A 15,491-nucleotide genomic window follows, 5' to 3' on the forward strand; every position below is an offset into this window, starting at 1 on the left:
AATATCGACGCAAAAATACTCAACAAAATTCTGGCAAACCGAATTCAAGAGCACATCAAAACAATCATCCACCATGACCAAGTAGGCTTCATCTAAGGCATACAGGGATGGTTTAATATACGGAAAACCATCAACGTGATCCATTATATAAACAAACTGAAAGAACAGAACCACATGATCATTTCATTAGATGCTGAGAAAGCATTTGACAAAATTGAATATCCCTTCATGATAAAAGTCCTGGAAAGAATAGTAATTCAAGGCCCATACGTAAGCATAGTAAAAGCCATATACAGCAAACCAGTTGCTAACATTAAACTAAATGGAGAGAAACTTGAAGCAACCCCACTAAAATCAGGGACTAGACAAGGCTCCCCACTCTCTCCCTACTTATTCAATATAGTTCTTGAAGTTCTAGCCAGAGCAATCAGACAACAGAAGGAGATCAAGGGGATACAGATCGGAAAAGAAGAGGTCAAAATATCACTATTTGCAGATGACATGATAGTATATTTAAGTGATCCCAAAAGTTCCACCAGAAAACTACTAAAGCTGATAAACAACTTCAGCAAAGTGGCTGGGTATAAAATAAACTCAAATATATCAGTTGCCTTCCTCTATACAAAAGAGAAACAAGCCGAGAAAGAAATTAGGGAAACGACACCCTTCATAATAGACCCAAATAATATAAAGTACCTCGGTGTGACTTTAACCAAGCAAGTAAAAGATCTGTACAATAAGAACTTCAAGACACTGAGGAAAGAAATTGAAGAAGACCTCAGAAGATGGAAAGATCTCCCATGCTCATGGATTGGCAGGATTAATATAGTAAAAATGGCCATTTTACCAAAAGCAATCTACAGATTCAATGCAATTCCCATCAAAATACCAATGCAATTCTTCAAAGAGTTAGACAGAATAATTTGCAAATTTATCTGGAATAAAAAAAAAACCCAGGATAGCTAAAGCTATCCTCAACAATAAAAGGACTTCAGGGGGAATCACTATCCCTGAAGTCAAGCAGTATTACAGAGCAATAGTGATAAAAACTGCATGGTAGTGGTACAGAGACAGACAGATAGACCAATGGAATAGAATTGAAGACCCAGAAATGAACCCACACACCTATGGTCACTTGATTTTTGACAAAGGAGCCAAAACCATCCAATGGAAAAAAGATAGCATTTTCAGCAAATGGTGCTGGTTCAACTGGAGGGCAACATGTAGAAGAATGCAGATCGATCCATCCTTATCACCCTGTACAAAGCTTAAGTCCAAGTGGATCAAGGACCTCCACATCAAACCAGACACACTCAAACTAATAGAAGAAAAACTAGGGAAGCATCTGGAACACATGGGCACTGGAAAAAATTTCCTGAACAAAACACCAATGGCTTATGCTCTAAGATCAAGAATCGACAAATGGGATCTCATAAAACTGCAAAGCTTCTGTAAGGCAAAGGACACTGTGGTTAGGACAAAACGGCAACCAACAGATTGGGAAAAGATCTTTCCCAATCCTACAACAGATAGAGGCCTTATATCCAAAATATACAAAGAACTCAAGAAGTTAGACCGCAGGGAAACAAATAACCCTATTAAAAAATTGGGTTCATGGGGCTGGGGATTTAGCTCAGTGATAGAGCGCTTACCTAGGAAGCGCAAGGCCCTGGGTTCGGTCCCCAGGTCCGAAAAAAAAGAACCAAAAAAAAAAAATTGGGTTCAGAGCTAAACAAAGAATTCACAGCTGAGGAATGCCGAATGGCTGAGAAACACCTAAAGAAATGTTCAACATCTTTAGTCATAAGGGAAATGCAAATCAAAACAATCCTGAGATTTCACCTCACACCAGTGAGAATGGCTAAGCTCAAAAACTCAGGTGACAGCAGATGCTGGCGAGGATGTGGAGAAAGAGGAACACTCCTCCATTGTTGGTGGGATTGCAGACTGGTAAAACCATTCTGGAAATCAGTATGGAGGTTCCTCAGAAAATTGGACATTGAACTGCCTGAGGATCCAGCTATACCTCTCTTGGGCATATACCCAAATGATTCCTCAACATACAAAAGAGACACGTGCTCCACTATGTTCATCGCAGCCTTATTTATAATAGCCAGAAACTGGAAAGAACCAGATGCCCTTCAACAGAGGAATGGATACAGAAAATGTAGTACATCTACACAATGGAATATTACTCAGCTATCAAAAACAACGAGTTTATGAAATTCGTAGGCAAATGGTTGGAACTGGAAAATATCATCCTGAGTGAGCTAACCCATTCACAGAAAGACATACATGGTATGCCCTCATTGATAAGTGGCTATTAGCCCAAATGCTTGAATTACCCTAGATCCCTAGAACAAACGAAACTCAAGACGGATGATCAAAATGTGAATGCTTCACTCCTTCTTTAATGAGAAAAAAGAATACCCTTGGCAGGGAAGGGAGAGGCAAAGATTAAAACAGAAACTGAAGGAACACCCATTCAGAGCCTGCCCCACATGTGGCCCATACATATACAGCCACCCAATTAGACAAGATGGATGAAGCAGAGAAGTGCAGACCAACAGGAGCCGGATGTAGATTGCTCCTGAGAGACACAGCCAGAATACAGCTAATACAGAGGCGAATGCCAGCAGCAAACCACTGAACTGAGAATAGGTCCCACATTGAAGGAATCAGAGAAAGAACTGGAAGAGCTTGAAGGGGCTCGAGACCCCATATGTATTACAATGTCAAGCAACCAGAGCTTCCAGGGACTAAACCACTACCTAAAGACTATACATGGACTGACCCTGGACTTGACCCCATAGGTAGCAATGAATATCCTAGTAAGAGCACCAGTGGAATGGGAAGCCCTGGGTCCTGCTAAGACTGAACCCCCAGTGAACTAGACTATGGGGGGGAGGGCGGCAATGGGGGGAGAGGTTGGTAGGGGAACACCCATAAGGAAGGGGAGGGGGGAGGGGGATGTTTGCCCGGAAACCGGGAATGGGAATAACACTCGAAATGTATATAAGAAATACTCAAGTTAATAAAAAAAAAATAAAACAAAAATAATCAAAGTATTTTAACAAGCAAAAGAAACAAACAAACAAAAACATCCAAGGAGAAATCAAAAGAATCAGACACTAGCTCTTTGGTCCACTAAGGAATCACATAAAAACAATAAAATAGAAGCATTAATATAGTCACAGAAGACCTGCTTCAGACATTTACATACTGTTTCCATTTCTGTGAGTTCATATGAGCTTTGCTTATGTAGAATTAGAGCTTTGTTTTGGGTTTTTTGTTTTGTTCTGTTTTGTTTTTTGATGTCCTTTACCGTCTTTCGTACTTACTCCTTTCTCACTCCTCTTCCACAATTACTCTGTGCTCTCAAGAAATCTCAAGAAAGGATTAATGAAGTCATCCAACTAATGCTGAGGTGTTGCAAGGTCTAGTATTCTTTAAATAATTTCTGACTTTAGTTTTCTATATTTGTTCTTAAGTGTTGCAGGAGGAAGTCTCTTCAATCTAGGCTAAACAAGGCACAGATCTATGAATATAACAGAATGTTACCAGGAGTGATTTTATCAGGAGTCTGTGCTCTGTTGTTGTAATTTTAAGACCAGAAATATTTGGCTTTAATTCAGGTTCATGGGATATCTAATCTCTGCTTCTTGATTTCCCAAGTAGTGTTGGAAATGGGATTTGGTCTGTGAAGTAGATCTTAAATCAAGTCAAATATTGGGTGGTTACTCTGTTCAGTTTTGTGGAAACTTTGGGCAGCATATCTTACATAGCATACACCAATTTGGATCAGGGAGTTTGTGGCTGGCTTCATGCTTACATTCTTTTCTTTTGGGGGCATGCAGAGAAAGTGCCTATACCAAAGACTCTAGAATATAGTAGAGAATGCACTATGGGATGAGTTCCAATTCACAATGCATAAATCAAAGCAAAAAGTCAAAAACAAAAAATGCAAAGTCATTGTTTCATTATTGTTACCTGCTGAGTAATATTCCACTAGGGAAATGTACCCTGATTTCTTTTATTCATTTTTTTGAGGGACATCTAAAATGTTGCCAATTTCCTGTCATTATCAATACAACAGCAATGAAAGTTTTTGAACAAGAGTCTTCTTGAAAGTGTGAAGTGGCATACTTTGGGTATATGTCTAAGACTGGAGTTGTGGTTTTGATAAAAATTGGCCATAATTTGTGGCCTTCTTTGGAGCTATAGCTTCTTAAAGTAGGTATGACCATGTTGGTGTGTCACTGGGAGATGGAATTTGAGGGTTCAGTAGTCTTTCCAGACCTTTGGCTCATTGTCTCTCCCTGCTGCCTGTGGATCCAAATGTAAACTTCTTAGTTATCTCTTCAGAAATTTGCCTGCACGCTGACATACTTAAAGGCATGATGATAATGAACTAATATTCTATACTGTAAGGGGGGCATTTTCTAGCTCCATCAAGCAGCAGAACTCAGTGGCTTCAGAAATTCATCTCTAGCTTTGGATTCAGGAATAGAATGGGTTATTAGGGCATTTGCTATTGTATGGCTAGAGAAAAGAAATTCACAGTGATCAAGAAGAGACCAGCATCACTGATGTAAAGACTTCTGGGAGTTGTTTTCTGAGTACACAAAGATGTTTTCAAAGGATAGCCTAGGTTGAATTTCATGCTGCAGCTGGACTTGGTAATATATAAAAAAATCATCCATGTTGTAAGAGTTTTAAAGGTAAGAAGGAGCCAGGAAGAACAGCTGATGATTGGTACTCTGTAAGACCAAGGAAAGCTATTGGAGAAATTTAAGATTCAGTTGCAAATTGATGGCCCAGGACTGAAGGAGTCATACAAAGAATTTGAGACTTTCCTTCATTTAAAGAGCATAGGAGAGGTTATTAGTTAAACACAGTTGCAACAGAAGATTCCAGGGAATTCAAAATGCCAGGACTATTGGACAATCATGAAGAACAGAAGCAGAACTGGAGTGGCATATGCCAGAGCCTAGAATTCTGCAGAAGACAAAGCAGGTGATGTGACCCAAGCAGTGTGCACAAACACAGATGATCTTGTGTGGATCCCTGACCCTTGAACAATAAGCTGTAATGTTGAAGTTGCTTGGAAATCCCAAGATGTTTGAGATGGGAGAGCTATGGGATAGTTGCTGAAGAAAGCAGCTAACTGGAAGTGGAACCAGCCAAAAAGAATGAACGGTTCTGCCATTAAAAATCAAAAAAATAATTAGAGATCTGAGAGTGCTTTGGTAACAGACACAGAGATGCCAAATCTGGAGCTTGCCCAGATCACTTTTGGTCTTATTTTGGGCCAGTATTTTTTTCACTATGTCATTTTGATGTGGGAATTATATCCTGTGAAGTGGGAGGTACACAATCTGCTTTATGATTTTGATTTAATAGGGTATTGCAGTTCAATTGAACATCAGAAGAAATTTTAGGCTTTGAACTTTCAACATTGTCATAGACTATGGGGACTTTTAAAGGGGGACTAAAGGACTGAGCATTATGCTATGGCTAGTTATGGGCTCCACAGGCTCACATGTCTGAACAGATCTATGGGGGCAAGATAATGGATCTTTTTGGTTTGAGTTTACATGTCCAAGAAAATGGTATTGTTAGAAGGTGGGACTTTGTTACCGTGGGTGTGTTCTTGTTGGAGGAAATGTTTTCCAGTGGGTGTGAGCTTTGAGTGTTCCACCCTAGCTGCCAGAGGACACAAGTCTTTTGTAGCTTGCCTTTGGGAAAATACGTATAAATCTCAGCTCCCCCAGTGCTATGCTTGACAGGGCATTGACATGCTTCTTCCCATGTTGATAAAGACTGAACATCTGGAATTGTATGTACTTTATAAGAATTGCCTTGGTCATAGTGTCTGATCATAGGAATAGAACCCTAAGTATATCTATCTATCTATCTATCTATCTATCTATCTATCTATCTATCATCAAATTAAAAATTATCCTTCTATCATTTATAGTTCATCTACTTATACATCATTTATCATCTACATATATATAAATCTAATTCTAACTATTTGTCTATTATTTATCTCTCCATCTAGCTATTATCTGTCTATTTATATCTACTACCGGTCTGTCTGTCTATCTATCTATCTTCTATATTGCTACCCATCTATCATATATCAATTTATTTTTTATACCTGTCATATCCATCACCTACCATATTTATCATCTATCTCAAGCTATCATACATCTCCTAATTGTCTTCCATATGTACCATCTGTGTAAAATCTATCTATTCTTATCATCAGATATCATATATATGTGTATATATATATATATATATATATATATATATGACATATGCATAGGTACTTTTGATAGTTACTTTTAATTGTCAGCATTCCTGGGAGGATAGCTTCTTCTGGGCAGTAATTATGTGTGGAGAGCTTTGATACAGGGTGTGTCCACACTCCTGGAAGACTAGCTCCATTGGAGTGGGATTTGGGTACTGAATGCTGTGGTACAGGGTTGTGTTGGGTACAGATAGAAATCTGAAGGTTTCTGTCCTCGGCTGTTCACTGGTTCCTGTGCCCTATGTGATACTGGTGGGTCCCTCCTGACCCAGTTATTAGAGCAATAGTGGTGGTCTCATCTGTGTTCTGGGGTGTGTCAGCAATCCTGGGAGATCAGTTCTCTCCAAGCAGTATTTTTGTACTGAGAAGTATAGAAAAGGGTTATCTCCAGGGATTAGATGGAAAACTGAAGCAACTGAGAAATCTTGAATGGCTGGGAAGCACCTTAAGGAATTTTCAATATCCTTAGCCATCATGAAAATGCAAATAAAAACAGCCATGAGATCCCACCTTACATCAAACAGAAAGCCTAAGAACCAAAACTCAGGCCACAGCAAATGCTGGCAATGATGTGGAGAAAAAACACCCCTCGATTGCTGGTGGGATTGCAAGCTGTTTCAACCACTTTGAAAATCAATCTTGTGGTTACCCAGACAATTAGAGATAGTTCTAAAGACCCAGTTATATATTTCCTGGGCACATACCCAAAAGATCCAACATATAGCAAGTACACATGCTCCCTCCTGACACTACTTCTGGTGGCAAAAAGTGCTTGGAGACAGGTTCCATGCATGGTGGTCCTCTGAGATTTTCTGCCATCACCTGACTCACTGCCAAACCATTGATAAGGCCCTGGTAATGGAAGAGTTTGGGGGAAGGCCTGAAGGAGCTGAAGGCGATTGCTTCCCCATAGGAATAACAAAAATAACAACTAACTGGACACCACAATGCTAACAGAGAGTAAGCCGCCAACTAAAAGGTACATCGGTCCTGTTACATATTTAGCAGAGAACTGCCTTATCTGGCATCAGTTGGAGGTGAGGTCTTTTATCTTATGGAGAAATAATGCTCCAGCAAAAGAAAATGCTGGAGAGGAAAAGCATGATGTGGTAGGAGGGGTGATAAACGCTAAGAGTTAAAGTTTAGAGGGAATGGTGTGGGGCTTTTGAGGAAGTGAGATCAAATAGGTAATGGGACATTTCAAATATAAATAATTTAAGTTTAACATTTAATAAAAGTTAATAGTAAATCATTAAAAATAATTCATGTATCATGTACAAACTAAAACTGTTGGTTTTTACTCCCTGGTTTTCCTGTATCATTTTCTGTCTTAAACATAACTGTGAAATCTTTCTCTTCTGAAGTCTAAGTATACAATGGCACCATATTTGTGTCATATGATTTTGTTAGTATCGTGTACATCAAAAATATTACAAACAGAAAGAAATTTATAGGAAAATCTCCTTTGTAAAAAATACTGGCAAAGAAAATTAACTGAAAACTTTAATGTAATGAAGAATATGAAGAAATTATATTTTACTTTGCCTCAAAATGAAACACATTTTAGATAATAAAGAAAGGAATTTATCCATGTGAATATATATATATGTTAAATATTGGCTTTAATGCTTTGATATAATCAGGAATCCACCTGCTGATGGTCTGTCACCTTACACTAGTCACAATGGCTACAAGCAAACACTCAAGTGACAGCAAATGCTGGGAGGATGTGTAGGAAGAGGAACAATCCTTCATTGTTTGTGAGATTGCATGCTGGTACAACCACTCTGGAAATCAGTCTGGCGGTTCCTCAGAAAATTGAAAGAGTTCTAACTGAGGACCCAGCTATACCACTCATGGGCATATACCCAATAGTAGCTCTAACACATAACAAGGTCAAATGCTCCACTATGTTCATAATTAAAACAGATCTGTGTTTAGCTCTTCTTTCAAACAGCAAAATTTAGAATGGATGAAGAGCTTAGTAAAGAAGAGATAGGTGAAAAATTCAGAGAAACATAAAATATGATTACATATGGAGCAAGAAAAGTGTAAAAGAGTCCCATCTTCAATTTTTAAATTACAAATTATAAGCAATACATATTGAAAATAGTAATCTAAACAAGTATTTTTATACTCTGGGCATAAATTCATTTATACAGTTCCTGAGCTCAAGTTTACTGAACCTTTCCATCATTATCAGGTTACAACCTAAAAAGGACTGTCATACTTCTTCCTTTGCAATTCCATACCCACAAGGACAAATGGATGCAAATGAATCATCAGCTCATGTTTCTTCAAATTAACTTATGATTGTTTTTGCTATACTGTAGATTGTGTAGGTACCAAAATAGCTCATTTAATTGTCCATAATGCAGGAAACATAGAGGTGAACTGTACACTCTTATTTAGGAACATATATATGTATATCTATTAAAATACTAATATATTTTTATTAATTGTAATATTATATATATTATAATAAAGATATATATTGCCTGCATTGCATGCCTGTCAATTGATATATACCGGAATCCTGATGTATTCTGGAAGTGGAAAAATGGATGATTATAAAATGTCAAGTGTGTGTTAAGAATCAAGCCTATATCTGCCAAGAGAAATAAGTTCTCTTAATGAAAGACCCATTGCTCCAGAACCTGTGAAGTTTATTATATTTTTCAGCTATGTGTATTATTGACCTCCACATCAAGCATTCTTGACATGTGAGACTCTCTATATTATAATTGCTTCTTATGTATTCCATATCTCTTCCTTAAATGAAAGTACTGAAAATATTCTTATGAATATTTGTCAGGATGTAACTGTGAACTCTATCATAGAAAGATCATCAACATGTCATTTTGGCTTAATGTATATTTGGTATCATGTTTTCTTTGAGATTAATGCCATAACATTCCATGATTTATCTTAAATAGCATTTGATAACAATAATGGAAAATGAAGACAAAGAGAGAAAGTGATGGCTTTACTTGAGGGTACTACAGTGCTCAACATTTCAAAAAGCACTGTTGTGGCACTGCTACAGTTGATCCTTATAAAAGTTGGCTAAGATAAGAAAACTGGGGCTTTGAAAGGTTAAAACGTTTTTTGTACACCTTACATGATTTGTGTGAAAGGGGATGTAGGCTTGCTCTTAATCACGTGCATCAAACTCTCAAGTGTCTAAAAGTAATCACTATTTGACACGTTCCCATCCTTAATATGCTTTACATTTCATCTGTAAGCCATATTCAGGTCCTCCTTTTTTTTCCTGTCCATATCATTAATTAACCAGCACCAACTGATTAATTATATTAAATTACAGATGTGATTGATGCATGATCCTCTTAGCAAACATGAACTAGAGGATCAAATCTTGACAGTAAGCTCCATTTATATTGTTATTAAAGGCAACATTTTGTCCTTGTTCTTCAGATTTACTTACCAAAAAATGGACAGCTTTGATAGAGGCTAAGGGCAAAAGATCATGTTTAATTCACTAAATTATATTCATAAGTGCCTTTTGGTTCCATTGCTTTTTAAAAATTTTTAAAATAATCTAAAAATCAAAGCAAATATATTAGTGGGTAACTTGACTTATTTATACATGTGTATCACTAAATTAAAATGATTTGGGTCATTTGTACCTGGCAATATTATCATTCAGTTTAAATGGCTCAAGATCTCTGAGTACCTGCTGAGACAGCAGAAACTTCCTTCCTGTGAAATAAGCCATCAAGAAGAAAAGTAAGATATCATCTGGAAGAAAGGCAAAAGAATTTAGGTGGAAAACAAATTGTGATCAACTGGCCCTCTTATTAGAAATATCAGGTTTTTTTTAAGGTGTAAAATTTATTTCAAAAAACTATACGGCAGTGACTTAGATTTTTTATTTTAAAATATATATCATAAACATAAAAGTGTTAGGCAGCCTCAGTAACACACATTGTGTTTTTAGGTTCATCATCTTTTTGACAGGATCACATGTAACTAACAGTACTTTATTCATGTTATTTTTTTATATTCATGTTATTTTAATGTTTGGGTAAATCGTAGACCTGTGTATTGGAGGGAGAGACAGAGACAGACCAAGAGCACTAGCATAGGAATGTAGTATTGTACTACATACATTTTAAAGTTTACAAAACCTAGAATGGAATTACAAAGAAGAAAACCAATAACCAAATCTGGGAGAAAAAACTAGAATCCAAACACAAAGGAGGATTTCGGGATACAAAAAGTTGAGAAGAGAATCCAACTTTCTACTGAGCAGTATAGTCAGGGAGTATTAGACCCAACTTCTGCATTTCTGAAAAACACATTGACATTGTTGAAGAGATGACAGTTTGGTTTCCAAAGCCTTCACTACACAGTTTATATATTATCTTTGTAGAAGTCATGATTCAGCATAAAATTGGACTTGAAGTAGAAGTGGATCTGTAGAAAAGAAGTGACTGGAAAATGACTTATAAATTATAATGTTCAAGTCCAGACACCACCCAGACCTAAAGGGACCCAGTCAACAGATCTCTACACCCAAATCATGAGGGAGGGAGAGCTAAACCTTCAGAGGGGCAGAAATGCCTGGGAAGCCAGAGGAGACTACATTCTGCCCATATTTCTGACTCCAGAGGAAAACACCTAATGCCATCTGGGACCCCAGTACATAGGGGCTCTGGGAAAAGACAGCTCAGGCACTCCTGGTTGCCGCTTTCATGGAGAGCTCAAAAGCAGCCCCCCATGAGCAACTTCAGACACGGGATGAGAGGTAAGACCAACTTTTCTGCTCCCAAGCAACCTGCCTGGTGGACTCAGGACATAAGCCCACAGGAACAGCTGAAGACCAGTAGACAGGAAAGATTACATGCACTAAAGCAGAACACTCTGCTCACTTAACTGGCTGAAAGAAAACAGGAAAACAAGTCTACAGCACTCCTGACACACGGACATATAGGATGGTCTAGCCACTGTCAGAAATAGCAGAACCAGGTAACACCAGAGACAACCTGATGGCAAGAGGCAAGCACAGGAAACAAAGCAACAGAAACCAAGACTACATGGCATCATCAGAGCCCAATTCTTACACCAAAGCAAACACTGAATATTGAAACACACAAGAAAAGCAAGATCTATATTTTAAATCACATGTGATCATGATGCTTGAGGACTTCAAGAAAGACATGAAGAACTCCCTTAGAGAAATGCAGGAAAACATAAATAAACAAGTAGAAGCCTATAGAAAGGAATCCCAAAAATCCTTGAAAGAATTCCAGGAAAATACAATCAAACAGGTGAAAGAATTAAAAATGGAAATAGAAGCAATAAAAAAAGGGCACAGGGAAACAACCCTGGAAATAGAAAAACAAAGGAAGAGACAAGGAGCTGTAGATACAAGCATCACCAACAGAATACAAGAGATAGAAGAGAAAATCTTAGGAGCAGAAGATTCCATAGAAATCATCAACACAACAGTCAAAGATAATTTAATACGGAAAAAGCTACTGGACCAAAACATACAGGAAATCCAGGACTCAATGAGAAGATCAAACCTAAGGATAATAGGTATAGAAGAGAGTAAAGAGTCCCAGCTCAAATGACCAGTAAATATTGTCAACAAAATCATAGAAGAAAACTTCCCTAACCTAAAGAAAGAGATGCCCATAAACATACAAGAAGCTTACAGAACTCCAAATAGATTGGACCAGAAAAGAAACTCCTCCCATCACATAATAGTCAAAATGCCAAATTCACAAAATAAAGAAAGAATATTAAAAGGAGTAAGGGGAAAAGGTCAAGTAACATATAAAGGCAGACCTATCACTATCACACCAGACTTCTCACTAGAGACGATGAAAGCCAGAAGATACTTGACAGATGTCATACAGACCCTAAGAGAACGCAAATGCCAGCCCAGGTTAATGTATTCGGGAAAAATGGATGGAGAAACCAAGATATTCCATGAAAAAACCAAATTTACACAATATCTTTCTACCCATCCATCGCTACAAAGGATAATCAATGGAAAAGCCCAAAATAAGCAGGCAAGCTACACCTTAGAGAAAGCAAGAAACTAATCGTTTTGGCAACAAAACAAAAAGAAGAAAAGCACACAAACATAATCTCACATCCAAAACACTATTCCCTAAATGTCTCTGAACATCAATGGTCTCAACTCCCCAATAAAAAGATAGATTCACAAACTGGATACGCAATGAGGACCCTGCATTCTGCTACCTATGGGAAACACACCTCAGAGACAAAGACAGAAACTACCTCTGAGTGAAAGACTGGAAAACAACTTTCAAAGTAAATGGTCTGAAGAAGCATGCTGGAGTAGCCATTCTAATATCCAATAAAATCCATTTTCAACTAAAAGTCATCAAAAAACTTAAAGAAAGACACTTCATACTCATCAAAGGAAAAATCCAACAAGATGAACTCTCAATCCTAAATATCTATGCTCCAAATACAAGGGCACCTACATATATAAAAGAAACCTTACTAAAGTTCAAAGCAGAAGTACACATCACACAATAATAGTAGGAATTTTCAACACCCCATTCTCATCAATGGAAAGATCATGGAAACAGAAATTAAACAGAGACATAGACAGACTAAGAGAAGTCATGAACCAAATGGACTTAACAGATATTTATAGAACATTCTATCCTAAAATAAAAGGATATACCTTCTCACCACCTCATGGTACTTTCTCCAAAATTGACCATAAACCAGGCCTCAACATATTCAGAAACATAGAAATAATCTGATGCGTCCTATCAGTCGTCCATGGGTTAAAGATGGTCTTCAATAGCAATAAGGGAAGAACGCTCACATATACATGGAAGTTGAACAATGCTCTACTCAATGATAAATAGGTCAAGAAAGAAATAAAGAAAGAAATTAAAGACTTCTTAGAATTTAATGAAAATGAAGGAACAACACACCCAAATTGATGGGACACAATGAAAGCTGTGCTAAGATGAAAACTCATAACTCGGAGTACCTGCAGAAAGAAAAAGGAAACAGCATATATCAGCAGTTGACAGCACACCTAAAAGCTCTAGAACGAAAAGAAGCAAATACACACAGGAGGAGTAGAAGGCAGGAAGTAATCAAACTCAGAGCTGAAATCAACCAAGTAGAAACAAAAAGGACAATAAAAAGAAGCAACAGAACCAAAAGTTGGTTCTTTGAGAAAATCAACAAGATAGATAAACCCTTAGCCAGACTAAAAAGAGGACCCAGAGAGTATGTCCAAAACAGCAAAATAAGAAATGAAAAGGGAGACATAACTACAGAATCAGAGGAAATTCAAAAATACATCAGTTCCTACTACAAAAGCCTATATTCAACAAAACTTGAAAATCTTCAGGAAATGGACAATTTCCTAGACAGATACCAGGTACCAAATTAAATCAGGAACAGATAAACCAGTTAAACAACCCCATAACTCCTAACGAAATAGAAGCAGTCATTAAAGGTCTACCAACCAAAAAGAGCCCAGGTCCAGAGGGGGTTCAGTGCAGAATTCTATCAGATCTTCATAGAAGACCTCATACCAATAGTATCAAAACTATTCCACAAAATTGAAACAGATGGAGCGCTACCAAATTCCTTCTATGAAGCGACAATTACTTTTTTACCTCAACGACACAAAGACCCAACAAAGAAAGAGAACTTCAGACCAATTTCCCTTATGAATATCGACACAAAAATACTCAATAAAATTCTTGCAAACTGAATCCAAGAGCACATCAAAACAATCATCCACCATGATCAAATAGGCTTCATCCCAGGCATGCAGTGATGGCTTAATATATGGAAAACCATCAACTTAATCCATTATATAAACAAATTGAAAAAACAAAACTACATGATCATTTCATTAGATGCTGAGAAAGCATTTGACAAAATTCAACACCCCTTCAAGATAAAATTCCTGGAAAGAATAGGAATTCAAGGCCCATACCTAAACATAGTAAAAGCCATATACAGCAAACCAGTAAGCTAACCTTAAACTTGAGGGAGAGAAACCTGAAGCAATCCCACTAAAATCAGGGACTAGACAAGGCTGCCCACTCTCTCCCTACTTACTCAATATAGTTCTTGAAGTTCTAGCCAGAGCAATCAGACAACAAAAGGAGATCAAGGGAATACTGATCGGAAAAGAAGAAGTCAAAATATCACTATTGGCAGATGATATGAAAATATATTTAAGTGATCCCAAAAGTTCCACCAGAGAAGTAGTAAACCTGATAAACACCTTCAGCAAAATGGCTGGGTATAAAATTAATTAAAATAAATCAGTAGCCTTCCTCTACACAAAAGAGTAACAAGCCGAGAAATAAATTAAGGAAACAACACCTTTCATAATAGACCCAAAAAATATAAAATACCTCTGTATGACTTTAAACAAGCAAGTAAAAGATCTGTACAATAAGAACTTCAAGCCTCTGAAGAAAGGAATTGAAGAAGACCTCAGAAGATGGAAAGATCTCCCATGCTCTTGGATTAGCACAATTAATATAGTAAAAATGGTCATTTTACCAAAAGCAATCTACAGATTCAATGCAATCCCCATAAAAATACCAATCCAATTCTTCAGAGAGTTACACAGAACAATAACAATCGAAATGTAAATAAGAAATTGTCATGTTAATAAAGATAAGAAATATAAAGTTCTAATATAACAAAAAATACACACAGAAAACAGAAAATATATAAGAACTCGGCTTATGGGAAAACAAATGTGGTAATATTTGTCCTGCCACCATCTAGGATCCTCAAGAGCAATGTTGATCTGATAAGAAGTTACAGTATTAGCAGAAGAAACGCTGTAAGTGAATAACAGTACTCCATGAGGTAGAAAATGAGAGAGAGTATTCTTTTGATCTCACTGCTGTCGGAAAGTGATGTCTTAAATGGACAGTAGTTTTAAAATTAAAAGATTGACTACCACTGCTCTTATGTCTGGATATTAAGTGGAGCTGAGTATATCTTTAAGGATTCATCAATAAACCGCCCTAATCCATTAGCCAAGTTTATTAGAAATCATGGCTATCAAAAATCATGAAGAAAAATAAAAATGCAATAATGATAAAACAGATCAAGGAATAAAAAAGAAAAGATACAGCTTGCCTTAGTAGTTGGTGATTATCTCTCCCTCTTA

This window comes from Rattus norvegicus, chromosome 17, assembly GCF_036323735.1.
Source record: "Rattus norvegicus strain BN/NHsdMcwi chromosome 17, GRCr8, whole genome shotgun sequence".
Classification (NCBI taxonomy): domain Eukaryota; kingdom Metazoa; phylum Chordata; class Mammalia; order Rodentia; family Muridae; genus Rattus; species Rattus norvegicus.